The 21,278-nt window shown below is 45.3% G+C and overlaps 2 long non-coding RNA genes across 7 annotated transcripts in view; both read right to left on the bottom strand.

Annotated features, from left to right (window-relative positions):
• The window catches only part of LOC121088934, an 87,693-nt gene that overhangs the window by 45,903 nt on the left and 20,512 nt on the right, over nucleotides 1-21,278 (bottom strand). The gene's annotated exons all lie outside the window — the stretch shown is intronic.
• Nucleotides 815-21,276, bottom strand: LOC121088935. The gene is made up of 3 exons (XR_005828084.1): nucleotides 15,194-21,276; nucleotides 14,098-14,271; nucleotides 815-1,094 (listed from the first exon to the last, which is right to left on the bottom strand). It is a non-coding gene; the product is annotated as an uncharacterized LOC121088935 (long non-coding RNA).

The raw sequence follows: 21,278 nt of genomic DNA, 5'->3' as shown, positions 1-21,278 counted from the left end.
TTTACTGGAAAATTTCCAGGGGTGGAAAAAAGGCAGAAAAATCTGGTCAGCTCATTCTAATATCCATTTCTGCTATCAGTGTCAGTGATGCATGTTTATGCTAAACATTTCTTTATCTCATACAGCATAAGACTTGCTTTTTACATGAAAATCATTTGTGCTTTGGAAAATCCTGTAATGCGCTGATTTGCTTTGCTTTCTGTTGTATGCTCTCACTTTCTTGTTTGTTTTGTGCTTGTATCTCTTGCTTGTGATCTCTCTGTATGCTGAAAATCCAGTACAAATATTTAGTAAACAATAAGCTCATTGCTGCTTTCAAGCAGAAAATTTGCCTTTGCCTCACAGAACATCTATTTTGGCTTGTATTTAATTTTTTTAATAATGCATGATTGTATATCTATAGATCAGATCTTCCCTTGCTTAGATTCCACAGTGGTGGGTGCTTTGTAAAAGTCAATATAGATAAAATCAGCTGTAATCCATTTATGGCATGCTCCTCTTTGATCAGAAGATATATCAATTATTTCTTTTCTTATATGACAGGCACAAAACTCCTTTTTCACTACACTGATTTAAAAACATTTATTTTTTTTTTTAAATTTAAAGACCCCTGTATGATCTTTTGTTCTGATACTTCAAGAACACTTGGCGTAGCCCTGAACTGGAGACCATGATGAGAAAGCCATGACATGGATTAGGTAACTCACACATTCCCTCTAAACTACTGTTCTAGCATAGACTTAATGGGTAGTGTGCAGAGGTGGAGGATGGAGTTCTAGAGCTCTCCCTCCACAGGGCAGATTTATCATCCCGGTCAGTCTGTACAGGTAATTCACACACCGCCTTACTTTCCCTTGCAATTTCAGCTACAGTCCAAATGCTTTTGAACTGTCACGTTGACACATGTTCCTCCCTGTGAAATCTCAGGGTTTCTGGTGGTTGGTTTGGTTTTTTTTATATACTAACCTGATTTTGAATGCCCAGCTACATGCCAGAGGCTGCAGTGACTTCACTCATTTATGGCATCTAAATTCAAGAAGCCGATGTGAATCTCGGACTGCCTAGGATACAGAGCTGTCAGACCCAGGCTCCATCTGCAGTCAAGGGAGAGAAACAGTCATACTAGAAGAAAAATTTGGAGCACTGAGGCATGTGACTCATCCAGGGACAATATTGTAAGCCAGACTTTGGTAGTCCTGGAAAAGATTTAGTCCATTTGTTGATCCACTGCCCTTTTAAAAAAAAACTTAATTCCCCCAATATCAGGCACATCTGTTCATTTTAAGCATTTTAACAGCTGGCCTGCATGTAGCTATCATGTGCCTCAGCCAGCACAGCCAGAAACTGAGGGTATCTGAAAATCAGGAGCCTTTGCTGAAAGTGTTGGTTGCAGTCTCTGAAGCAGGTACTAACGTCCCAGTAGGTGAAGTGAGGAAGCCTCAACAGGCAGAGAATAGCTGCTCCTCCTGCCTCTCTCCAGCTTTGATGCTACTCATTGTAACCAATGTCATCCTTTTCTTAGATGGTCACTAAGTGATGGGAGACCCTCTCTAATCAAGCCTTTCCCAGGAAGAATCCTAATTTTTTTGTATTTAACTTTGATATGCAAGAGATCTGGAATTATACAAAGCAAATTTTCTTGGATGACAGCAGCACTGCAGCTTCACCAGTTTGGATTGGAAGCAGAGGACTTTGAGGCCACCCTGGGGGTTTTCAGGCACAACAACTGTGAAGCTAGAGCTATAAATTTAATCACTGTTTATTGATGCGGTGATGTTGGGTGTATTGATGTATTTTATTGCTAAGCAGTGCATTCTCCCCATGTTTTTTTCCCCCTTGAGCAGATTAACTGCAGATTCCAAAATACTGTCCAGCAGAGACATGTGTGTCATACTGTTTTCACTTTGCTTGCCTCCCACATAAAAGAACAGCTGTGAATGTCAGCTGAGGCTGATTTCTCCTGCATAATGGCCTATCATTTTTGTAAAAATAAATAAATAAGTGGCAATCATTCTTTTTTTTCATGGATATAAACACTTTGGGTCAAACTCAAAGTGACTGAAATGATATTGCATTTTACCTCTGGTTGATAAGTAGTTGTAATTTACAGGCCAATAGAACTGGGTAGATAGAAAAGCAACTACCAAGTAGAATTAAGATAAAGAACCTCCCACTCTCACTTTGTCTTATACCTTTCACTGAGCTGCCTTTGCTCCTGCATCATTTATTTCCTGACTGTACGCTCTTGTAAGTTACACTAAGTTGCTGCCAGGTAACATACAGCATCATTTATATCACCTCGGAGCAGTGTCCAATTACAGAGCAAGATGCTGGAGTCACTGGTTCACTCCCAAACATACAATCAAAGCGACTTCTGCAGCGAGAACAGGCACAAGATTAGTCTTTATTACAAAGCTGCAGATATTAAAAGATAAAAATATTACAATTCCTGGGTAAAGTGCCACCCGTACATAGGTCTCCCTTAATAATAAAGGCCGATTGTCATAGGATAGGCTCTAAGCATCTAATGGTATCTCTTACACTTATTCTCTGCACATAAGTCAGACTTCCCCGAGCTCTCTCCAGCTGATATGATACCAGGTATCATTCAAGTATCAGGATTCAACTTGGTACAGTGTCGTGCAGTTGCTACAACAGGACCCACAGTAAAGCCTGCATCAGCAAGACTCATTATTTCCCAGTCCAGAGATAATTTGATTAGTACCCACTCAAGCATCCCTGCACTGCTCTCTTGCACATCTCAGAGCAGCCATGAAGGCTCAGGCTATACTAAGTATGAATAGCAGGGATTTTCTAAAATGCACGGTGCATTCCACTTGCTATTGTTTGGATCTTGTCCCTCCTCCCAGCCTGCATTTAAGAGCAGCTTTGGGCGAGTCATTTCCCTCTTTTATCCCTCCATCAGTCCCCACAGCATGGCAGTACTGTAGAACCCCACGAAGGCAAGCACTTCAGGGCCATGTCAGTACCAGGACTTGAAACCGTGCATGTAATTGCCATATTGCAGTTGCTATTGGATATACATACTCTTTGGAATTGATACTGAGCTTTCTCCACTGAAATTAGTATTCTTTTGAATATGACAAACAACGGGAAGAGCTATCAAGTACACATATATCTCCAGAAAACCATGTTGGCAATGGCAGCGTTATTTTAGCCTCTATAAGACCTGTTCGGGTTTATGAGGTTTGAAAGGATAAGATTAAATTCTCTCACATTAGCACCCACTGCAATGGTTTCCCCCTTCTCCCTGTTGGAGGCTGGGAAGATTAATTGCCATTTTTGAAAAGTCCACTCAGAGCTCCCTAGTCACACTGGTCACGAGTATTAGTAACCACATTTTCACTGGAAGCCTGGAGTCCATGTGTATTCTTGCTCACTGTATCCTTCACCTTAACAGACTTCAGTCTAGGGACACATCTTTAGGACTTACTTCTAACACATAAATGGCAGAACAACATTAAGGGCTATATCTAGTGTATGTGTAATACTTCCCATTTTCCAGTTGAATGGTTTTCAAGCTGCGGTCTGCAGACCTCTATGGCCTCGGTCTATTTCTGTCTCTGATGTGCGTTGCAAGGATCTGCACATGGGAATTTCCTCGAGGTGTCTGCACACCTCTTCAAAAGTATAAGGGATCAGCAAATTGATAGGTGGAGAAAATCTGTACATGAAAAGCATTTTTTGAGGTCAAATGCATCCATGATTAGAGCAGAAAGGAAAAAAGATGGGTGGCTGAACACTCTAGCTCCATGTGACCCCAGGCACTCCCATACACAAGGCATTGCCATCAGCAAGGGCTAAGACCCCATCAGCCTCCTCCTTCCCCTTTCCTCCTGTAAATCCACAACTGATTAAAAACATTAATTAACTGTCAAACCTTCCCCTGCTCTCCGTCAATTAAATCTGTTTTATGTCCATTTTATCTATCCATCCAGATGCTTTAATTAGTCTCCATGATTGCAATTCATCAGCACTTCCTGGGAGTAAAACACATCAGCAGTCTTCTCCCTCTGCACAATTTACACAACACCTCATCTAATGGGGCTCAAGTCCAACTCGTGTTTTGAGCTCAACTACAATGCAAACAACAGCAATGATTAGTACAAAGGGAACTGTCTTTCCATTCCCAGCTAAAAAGTTAATATTGTGATTTCATAATCCACAACACAATGATTTAGTGGTGCTGTTTGTGTCTCCCGATTCCCTAATGTAATGACTTAGTACCACAGAGATATGCACATTACCTCCTGTTTGTAAGTTTTTAGCAGGTTTATAAATACAGCATGGCCTTACTGTGCAACCTCATGATCTCTCTGAACCCAAAAAAAGTTTAAAATTAATAATAAATGATAAAACTTGGGGAAAAAATGAATCAGGCTTCATTAAATGATAAAATCCATCAGGAGCCAAGGGCAAGGACAGGGGCAGAGACTCAGTTAATTTGTGAGAGTAACGTAATTTTGAATTGTCGGAAAGATAGAACAGTGGAAATTTGTAATACAGTTTCAGTCTGAAGGTCATCTCAAGGAGATAAGGCCAAGTAGCTCTCTGACCTTCTCCAGGAGAGAGGGAGAATATATTCTGTTAGGTTGGCAAAATTCAAAGACTTATGCGATCTTGTGCTGTAATGATTAAGAAATCTAAGAGCTTGAATAGCTGAGCTGCCATCACTCCCACTACAAGATAAGACCTCCAATGCAGGTCTTCCAGCTGTAAAGAAATATAGGCAGGCAGCCCAGAAAACCCCTTCCACCCCCCACCTTATTTTGTGCTCTGCACAGAAAACAGCCATAACAACTCCAAGCTTAAGATTAATTCTACAACAGTAAGTCATTTCGACCATAAAAGCTCTCCTGGTAACCTCAGTCTACCACATGCCTCCTTGAGGATGCATCAGAGCAGTTAATCATTTATATCCAGCTGATAGCCGTCACAATGGGACACTGGGTCACTACACCTTGGTACGGGCTCCCTACAGACATGCGAATTTCAGACAGTGGTGGTAAGGGGTCTTTACTTTCCTCTACCACCCCATGCAAATACCATCAGGTTCAATACTTGAGGACATGTTAAAAAACAAATCTCTTGGAAAGACCCAGGCTCAACAGAAAGATTCCAGAGGAGGATGAGTTAACCAGTCTCCTCAGTAAGCTTCCATGGCAGGTGAATTGCCAGTGTAAAAAAATTGCCTCCCATTTCCAGTGTTGGGTTTTTTTTTTTACTTCAGTATGAATCTTTTAACATTTCTTAGGACTTTACCCCTCTAAATTAGGGACACCCACACTTTGAGGCCGTAGAATGACATGAAAAATTAAGAATAGGTTGGCCTTAAAAAGAAACATTAAAATACCAGCTCAAAATGAGTGTAAGTATGATGTTGGCATACAAAATCCTCTCCTTTTGTAACCATGATTGGTATTCCTCTTCTCAGGGGAACAGGAGCTTTATATTCCTTAGCTGAAATCTTTAAAAACACTATAGCCTTCTGTCAGCAGACGGTGATCTGACAGAACCGAGCTGTGTAGCATATCCATGAATATATTGACTGTATAAAATGAATCACTTATCAAAACACCTTTGAGTGTAAATACATATTTCACAAATTATTTCAGATATCTTTAAAATATTTATGTTGCAATTAAACTAAAAATACTTTATGTGTGTTTCACAAATTAAGTCAGTAGCCCAACTGGGGCTTTCATCCCAGTTTGAAAACATAGAATTTTGAAATGTCAGAACTGCCTTCAGGACAAAATTTCCATTTCTGTTGCCAGCTGTCACGACGTCCCTCAAAAGCTGCAGACCATACTGCTCTCATCTCTCCAGGTCAGGAGCTTTTGATTGCTACTTCCTACCTGTTATTCCCTCTTTCACACGGGAAGGAAGAATTCACTCCAGACCACCACATGTCAAAGACTTTCAGCAAGCAGAAGGGGGAAAAAAAAAATAAAACCACCACCCAACAAAAAGCTTTCTTCAGCTGGGACTGTGCCCACACATCTTACATGGGCTGCAGCTGGGGAGTAAAAAGTTACCAAGGCCAACTACTTCTTCACTGCTGCAATTTATTGTCATCTCTGATCTCCTGAGAGACACATGAATAATCAACCCCTAACTATTTAGGCCACCTATCAGTTTTGTCAAGAATTGTAGCTGTGCCAGAGGGTGGTAACTTCTGGTGATGAGCAGCTGGGATCACTAACCTTCATCCAGGACTGACTGCTGCTTCCATTTAACTCCTCAGCTGCAGGTAAGTTCTAGGTTGACTTCAAAGTATGCATGGAGTATGTAAAGAAGTATGCATGCATTTACAACATGGAGTATGTAAAGAAATGCAAGTGCATGCAGGTTGCACTCTATGCACTGAGCCCTCCGTATCAGCCAAGGCTTTCCAAAAATGAAAATGTTGCATTTGAAAACCCACAAAATAGTAATTACATCAAAATACAGCTAAGTATAACCGCCTTACAAACATCTATCACACCTAAATAGAACCTGGTCATCTTCCTGCCAGAGCTTTCCCATTCTGCTTCTGGTCCCTTAGAGATCCATGAGATATATCTACAGTTTTCTTATTTTTATGGAAGACTTATGTTGATTCACCATACAGGGGTCCTCAGTCTCAGGAAGTTTTGTAGGGATTTGCAGACTGACAGAGATTGAAAGCTACTGTTCTCTACCAGCTCCCCAAGAACCTATATGGTGCGGATACTAAATACCTCCATGCATTAATTGCATGCTCTGCAGATGTTTGCATGCTGTGATTATGTAGAATAATGGTGCCTTGAATCTGTAAAAGATTGGTCTTATTTATATACAATGCCATACTTGGTATTTTATGTTTATATTTTCCTCATAAGCCACCTTTATATATTGCATTGGTAGGAAACGATCAAAACAGCTTTGAAAACAGCGAACACTCAATCACAGGTCAATTTTTCTGCCAATTCACTTTCACTTTTATCTGGGGAGGGAATCTTGGCTCCGGTGGTGTCAGAGCAAATTTCCTCACTGACTTGAGTGGTCCCAGAATTTCAGTCAGTGTGTTATAGCATTTTTATTGCATCTCAGGCAAAGTAATTTCTAGCTTTTCCTTTTGGAAATTATTTAATAGCTCAATGAACTTCACCATAAGGGTTTTCTCATTCTTATTTCTTCCCATCACTGCTAGCTCTGCCCAACGCACATTAACTAATTCCTTCTCCGCTTGGTGTTTACACACTTCAAATATTCATAGAGGGCTACATTTCTCCACATCCCCATCACTGCCAGATGCATTAACTTTCATTTTTGCCGAGTTGAATCTTCATTTGTTTTTGTACCAAGTCTCTAATCTCTCTAGGTATCTTTGTATTATTACTATTTAATTTCTGTTAAGTACTGACAGTATGCCAGGTGCCTTCAGTTTGCCAGATGCTGCACAGAGTGGGAAGGCACAGTTCTCCTCCTGTGGAGCAGACAGTCTAAAAGACAAAGCAAAGATGGGACCAAGTGTCCTCAGAGCATATGGTTAGGCTTAGGGTATGGGTGCAGCTGTGAAACTAGGTTGAGGGATGAAAATAGGCAGGCCCCTTCTCCTGGTAAAAGGAAGAGCAGGTTTCCTGACAGCATGGGAAGGCTGTGCTGATTCTGTGGGATTTTTAAGGAAAAGAGGTGGCACAAGGCCATTGGGAAGCAGGGCAGGAGCCAAACCATTGCCTGTCTTAGATGGCCATGGCTCCAGCAAAGGGAGCGGTGGCACATATGAGGAGAGTGCCCCTTCCTCGGGAGTGAAGGCACCAAACCGAAATAAAAGGTTGGAACCACCACCACAAAGGCAAGAGGACAACGAGGGGATGGTCAAGTTGGCAGCCGGCCTGAAAATGTATGAGGAAAAGCAGCAAAGACAAGAGCAGCCTCAGAGGATCACAGACAAGACTGAGGAAGCACGTGCAGCCCAAAAGGTGCCAGCACTGGGGACAGCAGCTTTACTGCCCTGCCCCCGGGCTGCAGTTCTACCTCTCTTGCTAGCATCCCTGCAAGAGATAGGGATGTGCTACTTAGTCTTCCTTCTAGCTATAGCATAGTTCACTCTGGAGGAACTGACACCTTTCCAACGCGCCCCCCCCCCCCCCCCCCCCCCCCCCCCCCCCCCCCCCCCCCCCCCCCCCCCCCCCCGGCATAGATGTATGGTCTACCCATGAAGCACTCCTCCTCATATCCCTCAAATCTCAGAAAAGCAGATGAGGTTTTTACAGCCAGACTTTTATTTCAAGGCTGTGAATATTAAAAGAGATCTTGGCTCTTTAATCACAAGGTAAGAAAGTGTACTCTAAATATGCTTAGGGGAACTGGACGTTTCCCCACTGAGGGCAGACCGCAGGCTCTCCCAGTCTGCTTTCCACAGCTGGAGAAGGAACTGCTGAGAGCAGAGCCATGGACCAAATGGACCAAGGAAGCCAAATTCTGGTAGTGGCCCATGAAAGGACCAAAGATTTGCTCCGTTACCAGGAAACGTCCCGCACAGCTTCCAACACACAAATGCATGCAGAAGCAATACGCGTTCATTACTTACAGCAGTTCTCATGTCTGCTCCTTAAGCAAGTTGGTCCCATCCCCTGGAACTCTACCCCAAAGCAATGTCAAATATTTCCTCCACCTTCAGAGATGATATTTGGCAAGCTGGCAGCCAGCGCTCCTTGTAAAGTGCCCACACACACAGGTACCTTCTCAAACAAGCAAGCTTCCCAATAACGTTTCATGCTTCTCAGTTTATGATTACCAACTAAATCTCAAATCTTGCTCCCCCATTCCTGATGGGAAACAGTACTGAGCACATGCTATGACCTTCCATCCTCCCTCCCACCTCTTCTCCTGCTTTACCCTCGAAGTGATGAGACAGACACAGTCCCAAGCAGCTCCCACCACAGAAGGGAGGGAGACATGAAACACTAAATTAACATTTATCCAAACCTTTAAAAGTTCTTCAGCTCCTAAAAGCCACTCTAAAGTTTCTCCACACATACAGTTAAAGTACTGGCCCTCAAGGAAATGGAAAAACAGAGTACTGCACTGATTGGGAAAAGAGTTAGGACTCCAGAGCAGAAGCATCCCTGACTGCATGAAAGCCAGAGAAATAGCCACTGACATTCTATTTCTCACAGAAACAGCACTTTTTGCAAAGAGCATCCCTCCTCTTTCAGACATCCCTATTCCTTCCCTCCCAGAAACCTACAGGCAAGGAGATAAACTGTAAATAGCAGTTTCACACCAATTAGCTCCATGTTCTGCAAACTGCATCGCAGGCTCTGTGTGGTGTTTCTAAGGGCTTGTTATTTTAGAGTACTACATGTATATTTCTATATAATTGATCTGTTCTACTTTAAACAGGCCATCAAGAAGATATGTGGGCAATTTATTGTAGAGGTAAGAGGAGGAGGGGCAATGGGAGTTAACCTCAGATTAGCAGCATTTACACAACAGTCTTACACTGTGGGCTCTTGGAATGAGACCACACTGCTCTCTCCTGCTTGCCCAGCACCCTGCTTTCCCCTGGGAGAGAAGGTAGGCACAGCAGTAAAGTCAGGAGAGCCAGCCTCACAGCTGTGACAGGGCCAGGGTAAGCACAGAGAACACCGCCCCGTAGCACGGATGCCACCATTCAGGCACAAGTTTCTAGCACTGGATGCCACAGAGCGCAAGCATAGCCGCCTATAGGCATGAACACATGGAAATGGCCTAAACTAGGTAGCTTTTGGCTACAGCATCTTGGCACAGCTGACCTGCAAGAAAGCTGGGAAATGCAAATATACCGAGTATGGGAATATCTCAGAAATGCCAAGGTCCATGGCCTCCGAAATCCCTTCCATGCCCTGAAGATAACATACCATGAAGGAGCAGAAGAGGCAGGCCACAGAACCATGACTATCACCTTTTATTATCCAAATACAGACAGTAAGAGCTACCAGGGCTGCTGTAACCTCCTGCAGAGCACAGGACATAGCCTCCACCAACTGTTCCTGCACCACACTAACTCCTGGCTCACACTGTATGTAGGAGGCTGCCAGGGCTGGGCTGAAGGCTGAGTGCTAGTGAATTCCCCAGCTTCTGACAGAGCTCTTCCAACAGTTCATTACTGCTGTGCCTTATTTCCACCCCCGTTTGTCTAGCTTCCTTCTCCACTTCTCAGATCTCTTCGCATCTTTGAGTATTATTTTAGAGAGCTGTCTTAGATCAGACAAATCCTTCCCCTGTTGGTTTTATTCCATATCAAGACCCTTCACTTCCATAAGCTAAATAGACAGAAACATCAATGCCTTCCCTGCAGATGAGAATATTCCCAATCCTGTTTTTTTTTTTTCTTGTACTTCACTCTGCCATTTTCAATTTTTGATGTGTCGACCCCAAGACTGAAACAGGACCTAGAACGAGTACACCAATATACATCCACTTAATCCATTTCACCGAGGGCTCTGCAGCAAGGAGCCATGTGCCACATTCTGCCAGGCCAGCCAGGAAACATGCAAACATCACACCTTGGAACAGAGCGAGACTCAAAACCTGATAATCGATTTCTCCAACAAATGGGGGGAATGTGTCTGGGATCTTGGCAAGGACCACACAAACTAATTGTCCTCAGGATCCAGGCAGGATTTTCTGTTTGAAGGGTTCTACAACAGTTCTGCTGTAACCCAGCTCCCTGCAATCACCAGCAGCACTTCACAAGCAGGCTGCTGTGCTGCCAGAGTGCAGAGGTCAACATCTGCAAGCATGGCTATCTGCCCACTGAGACAAAGCACCTCTCAAAATAGAAGATATGAGGCAAACCTGTGTCTCCTACCCTGTCCCTGAACAATGTCCCAAGTACTCGTGTTCAGCCCATTAATATTAGAACCGTAAAGTCATTTACCAAGTCAGTCCAGCACAAGAGACTTCCCCCAGCCATTGCCTGCCCCACAGCCTCTGTTTTACGACATGACTTCACAGGATTAATGTACATCTTGCTTACTAACACACATTGCTCTATGGAATCACCACACCCTGCTGTTAGTTAACATGCAACCTCTGTTACGTGCAGGTATGCAGTGATGTTATCTCTTCCTCACAGACACAGCTGTTTTGTTATTGTAACAAGTGAACTTTCCCATTTCTTTTTAGGGGATGGGAAGAAGGTGTGCTAGTTGCAGAAAAAAAAAAATAGCAGCTTGATGAACAGACCTTACAGGAAAGTATTAAAGGCACACAAGGGTGACAGGAGAGATGACAAGCATGTCAGTGAAGAACTTGAAAGAAGTGATCGCTGAGGACAGATTAAGGGGAGAAGCCGTAAAATCAGAAGCCTAAGCAGGAGCCATGAGATGTAGGGCCCTGAGAACAGAAGCGGATTTTGATGCACAGTGCAACAAAGAGGCACTGAAGGGACTTCAGGGGGCAACTGTATAATTAAGAGCTATCTAGGCACCTTCTCAGAGATGTCACGACTTTTAGTCAGGGTGAGCTAGCAGAAGAGCAAAGCAATACTGCAGGGGCCATCAGCTTGTTGATTTTTCCCCATGCTAGTATCCAGAGCTTCTATATTGTGCTGGAAAACTTCAAAAGCAAGAAAACGGGGAGAAACATGATCTTTTTTCTACCCTTGTAAAGTTATTCTGCTGTAGCATCTTGGTGAAAAGTTTTCTGGAAAGCTACGTCAGGGACCCACACAGAAAATGCAGAAGAAATACATCCATTGGAAAGGAGCTATTTAAATATTTGATGGCTAATATATTAAATGTTAATTGAATACTACAATGATTTTCTCCCCTGGACAGCACACAATTAACATTTAATTTGTTATAAAATATTTAAAGTTATGAAATATCCGAGGGCAACTGAAATGTCTCTTCCACCTAATTGTCTTGGGACAATGCGTTAAGGGGACAAAAGGTCAGGTTAGCATTTCAAATTCCTCCAGTGATCCGTACAGGAGACATGGGAAAAGGTTTTAGAGCTGGCACAGTTCAAGGACATAATCAGAGGACATGAGGGGACAAACACAAGTATCTGATCCTGTCCCATCCAGGTTAAGCAAGATCACAAGTCCTCTTGGCTACAAAGCACCCAGCTTGAGAAGTGCTGTGGTGACTATCCATTCCTTGGTGAAAAGCAAATGCTGTGCACTTAGACCAAGCATCTCTTAATGTTACTTGTTTCAGAGGTGCCAGGGAGGGACTGGAGTCTTAACTGCTCTGCGCTCATTCAGTCCAAGGCATATTGACAAGAATAGGATTCAGATGCTACAGAGCTACTGCTTTGGCTGTGCCCAACGCTTCCCTAAGCATCAGGGATGGTAAGCAGCTCGGGATGTTAGAATCCAGCCAGTTGTTTGGGACGTGAACACAAATCTACCTTGTTTGCTGTAGCAGAGTTCAACATCTCCACACTTCAGAAACTTGCCTTACTCTAGTGCCTCGTTCAGCAAGAGGGGTAGGAGACCTTTGCTAAGACTCTTAAGTGTGGAAAGGGACCTCTTAGTTCAAGAGTGAATCCTTCAGCAAGTTTAGGAAAGCTCAGCCTTAACAGCCCTGATATTTTTGAAGTAGATCTTAAAGAGCAGAAAACCCCCAGAGTTTTACTGTGTATCTTTCAGGAGACAAAGGGAATTTGTGTACAAGCAAACCAAACCTCTTGTGCAGGTACCCTTAAAGAGATGACTCCCATCAGGATACCCCAAGGGGTACGGAAGGCTCACCTACTCAGCTCCATGTTGTTTGGCCTTGACTTGCCTCAGCTTTAAAGGCAATAAATACATGATTTGTAAAGCTCACTCCCTAATGCCGCCTCTTTTCAATTCCTAACTTTCCTGAGCTCAGACCTTTCATTGACTGTTTTCTAAAAATCTCTTAAACTCTAAGCCTTAGGCTTGTAACAAAGGATTATTTCTACCCAGAAGACTTTCAGGTTCCAGAAGCTCCTCTCATTTGCTGCTCAGAAAGGTTTGACTAATGGGGGGGGGGGGGGGGGGGGGGCGGGGAAGACATGCTCAGTTCATGACTACATGGAAAATGGTACTAGGGAAAAAATCCAGGTCTTTATCAATGGAGCCTTCATGCTACACGCTGGCTCCCTCCTTCCCTCACATTCCTTTGATAAGAGCTATATTGCTATCAGCTGCCGTGGCGAATCACTATCACTTCATGCACAAGTATCTGGCTTCACAGAAAACCCACACCTGACAAACTGCAAGGCTTGTCTGTGGGAACCAGCAGCTCACACCAAGGATTTCTCTGGCCCGAAGCTGGTGGTCCTGGGTCCTGGCCATAGGACAGAGGGGAGCCTTCTTCCTGCTGAACTGGCCCTGTGGGGCAAAGGAAAGAGGGTTATAAGAGTACACAGAGAAGGCGAGGGTGCCCGTACGCTCAGAGGATCATAGTAATCACTGAGGATAAAATACTGTACATCTGGGCTCATGGGCAACTGCTGCAAGAGGGGGGTCTGGCAGACTCCTTGGTGCCACCAATACAGAAGCTGCACCTGTGAACAACTCCAGAAAGCTGAAGAAGCCCAAATGAAAAGATTTGTTCAAGTCAGTGTTGACTCACCTGTTCAAAGAGGCTTGATTTTAGTCACTTGATGGCTCAGCATGTTGGAATCAAGCATTTTGGCCTGACCTCTTTTTTTCAGCTTGTCTCCTCTTGCTCCACGAGCCTACTATGGTGGGAGGCCTTGGAGGATTTATGCTGGTTTATCCCCCCACCCCCCCCATCTCCAGCATTCCAAATGATGTCCAAGCAGAAGAGGTCAGAGACAGACAAAGGTTTTGCAAAGAATGTTTCCATAGGAATCAGATTTTGCTTCTGCAAAATGATTCTGTCCCTTACTGCCACTGTCACAAAACTATCAAACAAACATATACACTTTTTGGTTATTGGAAGATAAGAAACAGGATACTACAGGAGTACTAAAGGACAGAAGCGATATGCTTTTTCAGAGCTGGACAGAGCAACTTCAGAACACTTCTGCAAGGAAGAGGTGCTGCAGCACATGAATGATGGGCATGAGCAGTCATAGGTGTGGAGAATGCAGGACATGAGCTAGTGAGGTTCTTTTGCTCACCCTGTTTGCCGACCAGATCTGTGATCGCACCTCGGGCTTCTTTCTTCCACCATGTCAGATCACCCCTTCTTGTTTCACTCTGTTCTCAGCCAAAATGGATTTGCCCAGGCAGGACCTGTTCTCCTGCTATGGTGGCAGCCACTTGCCGAGTGGATCCAGCCTGGTGGCAGGTCCCTGTAACACCATAGTATATCAGTGTCATACCTAATTACCATTCTCTGAGGAGTGAGCCCATTAACAAGCTGCACTGAAACTAGATCTGCATACTAATTAGGGAGCTGCCTTGGAGGATATTAATTAGGGGTGACACTTTCAGGGCAAGTTCTACTTTCCTTCTTTGTATCCCATTTGAGACATGGCTGGGAAATGTGAGTACAATACAAATAGAGACAAAACGGGGCATTATGGGGACAGTCTGTTGCCACAACAGAAGAGTAGAACAGTTACAGCAATATTATTTTTAGGACTTGCCACTGTCTGAAACAAAATTCTAGTAAGCCCCTAAACATTTTCCTCCATCATTCTTTTAACCTAGAAAGGAAAGATAGGAGGAAACTTGTTTCTTTGTCCCCACAGAGATAATCCTCCTGCTCCTTTCATTTACACTCCTCTAGGTCTCCCAGCACAAAGGTCTCATACAAGTTCAGCAGCCTTGGCAAACAGCTGGGCATGTGTAAGGGGACAGAGAGCCCAATTTCTTGTCCTGGCTCTGACAGTGACTGAATACTTGTCCCTCGAGTTCTCACTTCTCTTCTTCATCACATCTGTGAGGCATACCTGCCTCACACAGCCCAGAGCACTGTCCGGTGGCTCACAGCCACAGGCCCCGTTCCCTTCTACGGCACCATCCTGCAGCAGCCCTAAGAAACCAGCAGGTTTGCAACCTCACAGCACTTTACAGATTGCTCAGTATTGTTGGTAAGACTGGAGGTGGAAGATAAGCAGCAGGAGTGAGAACTCCACAGCAAAGAAGACCCTGCTTAGAAGCACGTGCCGCTTTTTTTTTTTTTGCTGCACAGCTTCGTATATTGTGTTTGTGTGCAATTCACACATCCATCAACACGTCACTGTACAGATAATTTCACCTTCTACTAACCTGCTGCCACCTCACCATGTTCTCAATGCCTCCCCTGCCATTAGTCTCTGGGTGTCTCACAGAATGAGGAAACAAGCAAAACTACTGCTAGAGCAGGTCACATCTGCAGGTCACGCAGTGCAGGGTCCTGGCTCCCACTGTGATAGCCATGAGAAGCTGCAGAAGAGCAACCTGCCAACAGGGGAAGATTCCTCCTTAATTCCACCAGTTATTAGCGAGCAGATACCTTCAAGCATGAAGATTTGCATCCCTTCTGCATTTTTAACCTCATGTCATTCTGTGTGCCCTCACTGGCTGTTTCAACATCCCTTCTGAATTCTGCTGAGCTTCTGACCCCAAAGTTATCACAAGGCAGTGAGTTCCACATGTTAGCGGCACAGTAAAAACATACCTGGTTTTTGCTCTTAGAAGGTAATGCAGATTCCCTGCACATTCTAATACTCATATATATTCTTCATTTCAGCTTCTTTCTTTAAGAAGTATAATTCTAGCTCCTGATTTGTAAGGCAGACTTGTTTAAGCTATTGGCACCAAAGAGAGTAGAAAAAAAGCAAGTGAAGAAGAAAGTCTGGCATTTCTTTTCCACATGGGACAAATTGGAAATCTATCTGTCATTTCCTTTTAGCGATCTCTTACTCTGAATCCCTTTATTTCCATAACAGAAGCAATAATGCAGATAGTTTTTTGGGGGGTCAGCAGCTACTGAGGAAACCAACAAAACACTCCACTTTTCCCACCCTTTTTCCTCGAGGTTGAGGTCACTCACCTGGCATCAGGAGGCACCACAAGGGAAGATGAGAATAACCACAGCATCCTCTCAGACCAGAGGGCACAGCCCTACGGTATCCAAACAGTGCTCAGGGCAGGAGCAGGTGCTGCTGACAGTCCAGTGATGGATGCAATGACAAGAGCCAGGTCCTGAGCTCATGCAGGAGATCTACTCAGTTGAGGGAGCTAAAGATAAGACTACCCGCAACACAGCTCAGACCAAGATTGAGAGCCTGGGCTGGAGCCTAAATGCAGTTCCTGGACCAATGGTGGTGGGCGCATTGGTGGTGGGTCCAGGTGAGGCTGCTCAGGGTCGTTAAACCACACAGGTGCACTCAAGGCCTTGATACATAAATGATTAGTGTGGAGTCCCATTTGCATGTAAGCCTTTCCTTCACTGTGCTGAGGCTCTGTAAGATACCCACAAGGCCAAGGAAGCTTTTCTGATTTTATAAATTCCTGTGAGACTCAATGGGCGCAAGCGAGCTGGGGTGATGGGCAGGCAGTGGGCAAAGTTAGCTGGCTTGACTCTTACACTGTTTTTTTTCAGTTGCCCTAAGTACTATCATAGCTGATAGCTTTCCAAGGAGTAGCTGCAGTAGTAGATTCACTCCTGGTTTATTCTCTCCCTGTTTCAACAGGGTTTGGGGCTTGTATCTGAAGGTCTAATGCATTGGTGTTTTTTGTGAGGAGGACCAGTTGCACTTTGAGGAGAGATCTGTGGGGTGACAGACAAGCCTAAGCTCCTGTGGGAGTTCAGTTCATCTCAGACCAGCTCCTGCAAAGCGTCTGCTTCCTTCACATAGGAACTTGGGTCTGGGAGTCAGTGACTCCTGCCCAGCAGTGTGCATCCCAGCACCTTCAGCCACCGATGCTTTAGGGGACAGCCCTGGGATTAGCCTTGCCTAGCTTCCACCCTGCAGACCATGAGTGTTGCCTCAGGCACGGTGGAACCATGGTTCCCACCACGTTTGGGACCACAGGAGTCCATGTATACTCAATGTGACACCTTGGTGCCAGGCACAGGCTCTAAAGCAGTCCCATGGGTTGACTGCGAAGGAGCCACAGAGCCCGAAGCCAGGCAGAATGCAAAGAAAGCATTTGTGCTGCTTTGCACAGCTCGTTTTCACTGAGGAATAGACGTGGCCTGTGTCAGCCCGTGCTGCTGCCTTTATCCCATGGGTTCAGAGCAATGATGTGTTCAAAGGAACATTGCTGGGCTCTATTCCCGGATTCATCTGTATGCTAGGGATGATTTCCCCAGTGGTTTTCTTCTCCAGTGCTGGTGAATCATCCCCCCGCCAGAGATGACGTATCCCAGTAGCTTCTAAACATGCTTTGGAAGAGCATGTTTTCTGTCTTTGGATTATGCCAGATGGCATCAAGTGATTAGTGGATTTAATATAAGAAGCTTCCTGGAGGGGGAAAGTCCTAGGTCCCTCTAGAGGGTCTTCACCACCCCTCTGGTCCTTCCCCTCCCAAACTTCAAATTACAGTAGCTGGGCCCCTGCTGCACAACTGAGTCCTCAGCTACTCTATCAACACACTCTGAACATTTTTCAGAAACAAAGTGGAAAGCATTTCCAGCAAATGCTTTTAATGTCACTTTGTTTGCCAAGAGATGCTGCCTCCTGCTTTGGTTATCATTACGAGAAAGCATCTTTGCTTAAATAGCAAAGCAAGTGATGATTTTTTCCCTGAGTCGCTCATCTCTCTAGTTAAGCAGCTTCTGCATTCCCTGGCAAAGGGACGTAGCCTGTGCTGAACAAAAGAAAACATCTGGAGTCCCCTTTTTAAAAAGCACCCCTTTGTAAACATCACCTTACCACTTCGTATAAAGTTCGTTGTCAAACATCTGTCTCCCCTGTGCCCCTTCTCTCAGATGAGATCAGATAGATTGTGTGACTGGTACCTGGGGGGCTGTAACCCCTGCGAACTTGCTGTGCTCCTTGCCTCTCTCTTATATAGCCTCCAGCTGTATAAGTACTACTAATGAGTACTACGGCCTCACTTCAAGTCAGTAATGTTGGAGACATTTCAAGTGAGGTACTGGGGGAAGGTATAGCTCCCTTCATAAGTTTACAGCAGATAACCAGCTAAATCATGTACCTTTTCCAACAGTGATTCATTGCCTCCTCGAAGTTGTTTGTAAGGGTTATGCTCCTCAGTTTCCCAGTAGGCTGGTATCCTTGAGGGAAAAGTGTCTCCCATGGTCCAGCACACTCTCAGCTATGGTACAGTGCACTAACACATTGTGGTGTCTTCAGATTTTCTTTTCCTGGCAGTTTTCTGAGCAGCTTTTTACTTCAGAATAGCCTCTCTGCTCAAGTAGTAGCCCGCACCTTCCAGTCCTTGTTACTCTTACCTTGAGGAAACATTTAAGCAAGGGCAAACATCTTTCTTGTGAAGGAGCAGAGTGAGGATCTCACCTGCATGAAGCAGCATCACCATGGCCATACCAACTGGCAGCCCCCAGGGGCAGCCTGGATGTGACATTCAACAGCCATTTAGCTATGGTACCTTTCCCTCAGTGGGGATTTTAGAGATTCAGACAACAGAAAATCATGCCTTCTTTTGTTAAACAGGATGATAGAACAGTTCCTGCCTCTCTCCCAACCCGTCTGGAGTGGTCGACTGCAAACTGCCTGTGTGTACCCCCCTACAGTGCCCAGGGGCAGCGATTCTGAACATTGTCACAGCACAGAAGCCAAGTGATCACAAATTCAGATGTGTGGTACATCCGCAAACGGTTCCTCTTTTACTGCCGCACTAGCATCTTTCTACAGGTTGAGCCAACGTAGTTTGAGAAGATGGTGGTTCCTGCTGTTTGTTGCGGCCCTTTGTATGTGAGGACTGCCCTCACAGCTGAGACCTAAAACCGCTAATCTAAGCCTGCCCAAGGAATCGTCGCCTTTCGCTTGGCTCCAGCTGGGTCTGCCAAAGACACATACTCGTGTTTTCACTACCAGCGTTGTCACATGCAACTAGTGCCAGCCAAGGATTTAATTACTGCAACACCTCACCTTTCCTTCCTGCGCCACGTGGCAATCCAAAATGTTGATGCGAGTGTCTAGATTTGCCCTTTGCAGCATAAGTGGAGAATGTGGCATGTAAAATGTCTTCCAAAACAACTGTGACACTGAGCAAAGAAAAAAAATGAACATTGTACATAGCAACCTTGAAGGACGGAGACTGTCCCTGAAACAAAATGATCCTGAAGTCGTCGACCATGATGTATATACTTAAAAGGCAGAAAAATGGCATACAGTCCACAGCTTCTCCTTTCACATATCTCTGTGTCACTTAAGCAGCTCCACTGGTCTGGCTGTACCATGACACTGCACGTCTAAACATCACGTGTCTGCTTAGTCAAGGAGCCATGAGGAGACCACGGAGAGGAGTGCGTGCTCATGCAGCGGGAAGGGGGCCAGCACACACTGTGGAAAAGGGACACATGTGCCATATCCCTTTTACAGAACTTTGGGAGGGAAAAAACTCAGAGGTGTGAACACTGAAGATCAGTCACCAGTGCACATGCCATTGAAGTCACCCCTCCTTGTCCCATAGCAGCACTGTATCTCTGCCTTTTGCTACACTTGTCCATTGTGCCCTCTCTGCCTTCCAAACCGTGCCTTCTTTTGACAGAAAAGCATCTAAGTTTCTAAAAAACAAAGTGGTCATACTTCCCAGACACAGAATCCTGTAGAACAGCCACATTTTCAACAGCACAGTGTCCTGACAGCCACATCACAGTGAGGGTCATGTGCAAACAGCTCTTGTGTAAAATGTATTTGCTGATGCTGCACATCACTTTTGACTCAAATCTGAAGTCTGTTCATGTTTCTGCAGCCTCCCTTCACCTGGTCACCTTTCTCAGAGCAAGCTGTTGTTCTTATTGCCACCTTGTTCCTCTTCTCTCTTTTCTCCTTGCTGCTTCCTCAAAACAGTTCTGTACCAAGAGCAGCCATAAACATGTATAGTGGGGTGTGTTCTTTATCACAAAACCCCATCAGTGGTTCTCCAGGCCTGGGAAACAACTGAAGAAACGCTGAGCCTCTCCACCGATCCCCTGGGGTGCCTCACTTTCTGCTTCATCTTTTACTGACTTTTCTTCCTCCTTGCACCCACCTCCTCCATCTCTGCCTAGGCGAAAGTAATCCAGTTGGCAATGCTATTTAACCACAATTCCAGCCAAAACCCACATGAAGCTAAGGCCTGGCCCAAGGGTGCATGGCTGGGGATGGAACCAGATCTCAAGGCTTCTGCTCTTCTTTTGCCTGTCAGGCTGAAAGCTGTAGGAGTACAGAAACGTTATTGCTGAGTCTCATGGCCAAACTGCTCCCCAGTGACCTTCCTACTCCTTAGCTCTATTCCAAACTTCCCTACTTCCCTGCCAGATTTTCTTGATGTTACCTGTAAATACACCTCCTCTCAAGCCTGGCTTTCCATCACCGATGCCCTTGTGCTTGCCCGCCGTAATTTCATGTGCCCCACTGCTTGTGTGTCTCAGGCAGAGGCACTGTGCAGCCACTTCACCTCTCAGCAACCTGCTGTGGGGAACAGCAGGCATCAGCCGCAGACCATGCAGGGGAGCAGCTGCAGAGGACCAGAAGTGAGGATGCTCCTCCTGTTCGGGTGGCAGCACTGCTGAGGCAGGTGGTGCTCACCTCTTTGCCTGAGCCATCAGGCTGTGAGTATTTGCATGCAGCCCAGCATGTTTATAGGCATCTGGGAAGCTTCAAAATAAATAAAAATGGAGTAACCTATGTGTCATAGCAGCTGCAAGAGTTGGACAGTAGCTTTGGCTACATGGGGGAGTGACTATATCCTGAATGACAGACCCAAATTTCACCTTAGCCCTGCTCAGGGCATCAGATAACGTGGACGATAACATGTGCCTGAACGGCCCACTGAAGAAACCTTTCATCTCCCTTGACACAGAAAGATGTTTGTAGGATTCAGCCTGACACATTTTCCAGCCTCACATCCATTGGCACAGACTTTCCCTGTCTCTGCCACCGGCTGACGGTGCCTCTCCAGCCAGGCAGGCACATATCAGCCTTGATCGGATGCCTGCAGTAAGTAGGCTTGGAGTCACCTCCCTGCAGCTGGGCAGGCAGCAGAGTTTGCTGAACACACCGGGCAAAGCAGGATCACCCAGCTCTCCGCTGCTTTGCCTTTTCCTCCAGGTCCTGCCCAGGAAGTACCCACGCTCTCTGCACTGGCACCAGGCGCCTCGTTGGCAGGAGTAGGGTACCTCCTTCCCACGGTGGTGTCTCACCTCTGTCCAAGCCCCGGCGCCCGGAGCTCCAGGCTC

Source organism: Falco naumanni, chromosome 5 (assembly GCF_017639655.2).
Source record: "Falco naumanni isolate bFalNau1 chromosome 5, bFalNau1.pat, whole genome shotgun sequence".
Taxonomy (NCBI): domain Eukaryota; kingdom Metazoa; phylum Chordata; class Aves; order Falconiformes; family Falconidae; genus Falco; species Falco naumanni.
The sequence above is the reverse complement of the archived record's forward strand: the minus strand, read 5'-3'. Positions and strand labels throughout refer to the sequence as shown.